Consider the following 6,000-nt stretch of genomic DNA (forward strand, 5'->3'; position numbering starts at 1 on the left):
AAACTGTTATGCTAATTTCCGCTAATAATTGTTTATTTGGTTCTCTGATCACTATTTGGGTACCTCCGATGTCTGTAGTTTTCTGTTTTTGTGGCTGAGCTGTAGTAGAGGCCAGTGGTTATAGTTTTAGTTCCCCCTCTCACTCATGTAAAAGCCACACAGGTCATCTATAATCCTGTAAGCCAGATGTCTTGTTCTCTCAGCCTATTGCTCTCAGCGACACAGATTGACAGCAGTATACACTAAATAGGAACAGTTTGTTGTGTAACAAAAACTTCATTTCAGTTTTATTGAACATTACAAAGTTTGATCCCAGAAAAAATGCTTAAAAACACAGAAACAAAAAACATTGGCTCATTATAGAATAAAGAACAATCATATATTAGCAATAGCCACAAATTATTTTCTTCTGCAATGTAAAAAAGTTAAAATATTCACTTCTGGCTAAGTTTGATTCGTTTTTACTGTCAACGAGATTGTCAGAGTCCTCCGCCATTTTGTAGTTACACAAAGCGTGACGTTTCAGAAAATAAATAAATAAAAAATGGGAGGACCTAAAATGGCCGCATACTTACGCGGTGTTCATCAGCAAGAGTTTCACTCACACTTGTGGTCCACTGCAAGTTGGTCTTTAATGTTGGTCCCTGAACACACCATAAAAGACCAATAACTGGCTGTCCTCCTGACACGGAGTTGTACATGGGAAAGCGACCTCCAGCCTTTACTCCCGCAGTCCATTTGAGTTAGCCAAGCTATCCCCACACTCTCTCCAAGCTTGGTTTACTGGAAATGAAGCAGAGTGGATGAAGGATTTGATCAATATTCATAGGAAAATTCAGAGTTCAGGAGGAGTACATGGTGCCGAAGTTCATTCATTCAACTCGCGCTTCGCTCTGGGTCTCTTTAACCTGTCTAAGATGGGCTGACCACTTTAAACACCAATCAGGACTGTCTGGATTTTCACATTCATCCACTCGTAAACCTTTTCCCCCTGGCTTTTTATTTTTTGCGCAGTGAAATATACATCTGAACAATCTTGTGAGTCCCTGGTTGGATTTAAATAGCCTTACATGCTTCAGTCTCTTGGATACAGTGAAAACGATTGGCCAGGAGTGCATGCTGTGCATGCCCAATCACAGGGCATCACCAAGGAGCCTGCCAGCCAATGGGAGGAAGAAGATGGTCTCTGTGATTTCATTGTCACTAAGGGAGGGGGGTGAACATGCTGCCAGGACAGTTGGTGCAAACATGCTAAGCAGTGGACTCTATAATATTCAGAGTGTATATATCTGAGATAACCTGTGGAGCCAGATCAAGAGTGTTGCCAGGAGAGAAGAACGCAGGGCGGGACTAAGAAGCTCCCCTCAGCAGGATCAACACAGTCCCTACACAGTGCAAACGAGCTCATAGTACACCCACGTCACTGTTATCGGTGCCGCTCACGTCAGGAATGAATGGGCTGATTTGTGAGAGCTGTCGTCCTGCTTGAAAGTGGCGTGTCTCCTTGGCAACCAGCTCCGTCTCTGTCCAGGAGCTTAGACTGACAGAAAGCACTTAGCTCTTAGGACAGGAGCTTCTTCAAGCTGCCATTCATTCAGCTCTCTTCATACTTTCTTTTCACATATTTAATCCTAATAGTTTTTTTTCTTCTTCATATTTTTTTTCTAAACTATCTGATCTCTTGTTTGGGCATTGACTTATTTTGTGGTCTTTCCTCTGTACACCACCACAGTGGTTTTTAAATTAAACTGTCAGGATGTGATTAAAGTGTAGACTTGGGGATAACAAAAGTATTGCTTTAACTACACAGAAATTACCCCCATTTTTATACATAGTTTCCCTTTTTTCAGAAGCTCAAGCAATTTTATAGCCAGGTGAGGCCTGTTCAGTTGTTATTCAATGTGAAGTGTTGAACTTGCATGTAGTAGCTGTTCACTGGAACTTTTAGTATGAGTTCCAACGAGATGTCAGTTTAAGGAAGGCGATCAAAAATCTGATACCTTCGTTAAAGGAGTAAATGCACTAACCAGATTAGCAACATTAAAAGGCCATAAGACAACTAGAGTGGATGATGACAGAATTATTTCCGTGGTTAAGACAACTTAAAACAAAAACAACATCTAAGCAACACTTTGGAGAGTTTAGGCATATTACTGTCAAAGTCAAGAGCCTCCTTCATGAATGGAAACACAGAGTGCTTACAACAAGGTGCAAACCACTGGTTACACTCAAGAACAAGTAGGCCTGATTAAGCTTCTTCTAATATCTAAAGCTTTTGTTAAACACCTTGAATCAAAGATTTTAAATTTAGTGATTGTAAAATCCCTTTCACATTATGACCTCACTCACACTACTTTTTTAAAACCTACTTGAAAACCCATTTTCATTCTTTGACATGTAAATCAGTGTTGTATTATACATTTTCTTCTGGCTGTAGTTTGGTCAGTGCCAGATCTTTTTAAACATGCTTATAAATAAAAAAGTAAATTGTATGTTGTATATTCTGGGTATAAAAACATTTTCATAAACCAAAAAAAGGTAAGGCTCCGATTGCCTTGGTTTGTTTTCCACCCTAAATGTTTCAGAGTAAAATAAGCACTCTGTGACTGTGGTATTCTTGCTTCCCAACAGCAGTTACCTCAGTTGCATTGCTTCTATGTTGAACTGGAGACATTGCATTGGATAAGTAAAGCCAACGAACAAGTGCGTTAAACCCGAATCCTTTTTAATGGCCAGCAGGAGGCGATACTTGTTGTTGACTTGTGATTGTGTGGTAGCCTTTTGGCTCCCTTGCGCAATGACCTCAGTAAACACTTTCATGGCAACTTTATGGGGTTAACTGCAGTTTCAGGTCACATTAAATAAAACATTAAGTTTATTTTATAAATTGCGGCCAGTATTTGAGTAAAAAAGGGACTATTATCTAGGTTATGTGCATGACAAACTGATGAATAGCCAATGAGCACACAGCCAGAGACACGCCTTGCACCTCATATCACTATGATGGCCACTGTGAAAACGCTTAGCTCAACCGTTTAAAACTGGACTTTATCAACCACTAAGTGGCGTCAGCTTTTATACGGTCTATTGTCCCAAGCTCAAGCAGCCAGAATTGCTCACTATCTAACTTACACCATTCTTTCTTTTTTAATATCTGCCCTTCTTATAACTTTTGAGTCAGCTTTTCAGTATCCATCAAGTATCCATCTGAGTAATGCTTTTATCAGGCAGCAGGTTGCCATTAATATCATGACAAAAATCAGCAGTGAGTTATTCTAAGGTTTTGTTCATAGTCAGCAGCTTCTTTGTTGCTGACAGACGTAATAATTGTGCTCTGACATACTTGACTTTTGAGCACCATTGCCAGTAAAAGATTAAAGGTTCATCATTTTGTCCAGTCATAAGATCTGTGATAAAGCAGGTTATTTCAAGAATTTTTTTTGCACATTTTAAAGAAATATAAAAAAGGAATATTTTATTTTATATTACTTGATCAGTCTTTTTATTATTTTTTATAGTAAAGCATACTCTAAATAAATATGTAGCCATTTAATTGTGTCTAGATGCATATACTGTAGGCAGTATTTGTTTATTTTATTTTTAAATGGAGCAGCACTTTTGTGCATGAGGCTGAGGTGACTTTCTGCACTTTCCATCTGAAGCTGAAGTGGGCAGAGAGCCAAACATCCCTGCTGCCTGTTAGGACACTTGTACACAGAAATTCAAATAAAGCAGACATGCTGGGCAGACAGCCGCTGTCTTATCACTCATCTCTTTTTGTGTGCATGGAAAATAAAATATCCCACACGCATGCTCTTGTATTCTGCATAAACAAGCCTCACCCGGATACTGATGTTTTGAATGCTCAAGATATTTTTGGAGGACAGATGGTCTTATGGTGAACACACCTACTAGCTTTCACACCACTAGCATCAGATGATAGGCTATTTATCACTCTAAAATCTGTCAGGTTAATATGAGGCTAATAGCAAACTAGCATGGCAATAGTTCTTCCAGACTTCACTCATTTTCTTTTATTTGTTTAATAAGTATCAAAGCCATGATAAGCTGTGTGCTGCATGCACATGAATGTAGATCCATATTTATCATACACATAAGCCAGTGGTTTTGATTTTCTCATCCAACTCTTGATATGAGCAGGTTTACCTTTGAAGAGTAGAGTTATCTGAAGGCGAGAGGAACTAGTTTTTGTTTCGCCTCAGATTACCATCATCCTGACAAATCCCAGTGAGGCGTATCCATCTCATTTAGTATGCTAATCAAAATGCGGGCTGCTCTGCCCTACCTTGATGAAGCTTATATCTTGTTCTATGAATAGATATGCAGCTGAGTGCTGACCTGCCGCCGCGGTTCACCGTGTTCCTTCTCTGCACCGGTCCTCGCAGCGCTTTTCAACAAGGCCATCTGACCACACATGAAGATTTTTCAAATGCACACACAGTGACTGACTCATTCTAGCATGGCAGACTTCTTTTTTTTCTTTTTAGCTGCATCTCTTGTGATTAGGGTTTTAAAAAGAAGAATTAAAAAAAAAAATCAGTTTAAAAAGTGAGCATCAGGATGTCAGTTTGGCACTTACAATAGGCTTTTCACAACAAGCACCGCTGAGGCTGGTGAAGGCCATCCATGCCTGCTCCGGTCTTTAGCAGATTCTGTCCTTTTTCAGTCTTTGGTGTGCTCACCAGGGTCACATCTTTGAATTTATGTTTGTGTGTCTTTTTGTATGTGTACTACAATAACTAACCTTGTCCTTTTCACTTGAAAGGCTTTTTGCTAACCGATGGTGCAATTATGCTCTTTCATAAGGAGTAAAGGAAAGAAGAAATGGTGTGTCAGCTTTTAAATTTCCATTGCCACTCCTATCATACAAAATAAGTTTCTGATCTGCTGTTTTTGTGCTTGTGACATATAAGTTGCTTGAATACCTTAAATTGAAACAAAGTGTTAGTTATCCTCTTTTTTTTGTCGGCTTATATTCCTAGTCCTAGAGACTCTGGACCTTATTGGTAGCTAAAAAAAAAACCCTTATTGAATATCATTTTACTACTGTGACACATAATAAGTTTTTAAAACCTTTAACTTCAGTATATAGCCCACTGTGTTGTGTTAAATTAATAATTTTTTGAAAAAGAAAAAAATATACCTCTGACATACTTTACGAAAAATGTCTGAACCTTTTTGTGTTGACTATTATGTCCTATAGAGACCAACACATTTACATTACAGCTCTCCAAAAAACACAGATTCAAAATACATGAAAAACTGAACAATGTGTTTTGCTGTGTTAACTAATAAAAGTAAAAATTACACAGATAAAGAAATAAAATGTGTTCAGAATTTACAAGTTGGTGATGATTCAACTCATGACTCATTAAGCACCATCAGTATGTTGCATAATGTAAAATTGTTGGCCCACCACTTGATTGTGTGCAGCCTATAATATCTAAAGTGTATTATTAACATATGCTTTTGGTCACTTCTGTATTTTGTTACTTTCATTAAATATTTTCCTTATATGCTGTCATAAAAAGGTTTCACACCTTTTCAAGTACAGAAATGTAAAAAGCTGTTTTCATGGAAGTGAACATCCAATCATTTTTCTCCCAAGGTCAGACTGTGTAATGCTCAGAGGATTTAACCCCCACCTCCCCAAAAAAGCCCAAGAGCCACATTTCATTCTCTAACTACTTTCATTTAGGTCAGATTATTAATTTAAAGAAAAGCAATGGAAGATCTTGTAATTATGGGACTTGAACCACTGCAGAAATAAAACAAGCGTTTAGAACATTTCATTCTTTGCTTATCTACTGGGTATAGCTTAAATTTTTATTCCTGGCCATTTGCCTTTGATTCATCTGGATTTTCAAGAATCTTCCCAAATGTGCCACATTTTTATACTTATATCTGTTCCTCTTTCATTTAGAATGAAAATAAGGAATTTTCCAAATTCCTTTGGAAAAATAAGACCCCACGTATAAG

Source organism: Neolamprologus multifasciatus, chromosome 15 (genome assembly GCF_963576455.1).
Source record: "Neolamprologus multifasciatus chromosome 15, fNeoMul1.2, whole genome shotgun sequence".
In the NCBI taxonomy this organism is placed as follows: Eukaryota; Metazoa; Chordata; class Actinopteri; order Cichliformes; family Cichlidae; genus Neolamprologus; species Neolamprologus multifasciatus.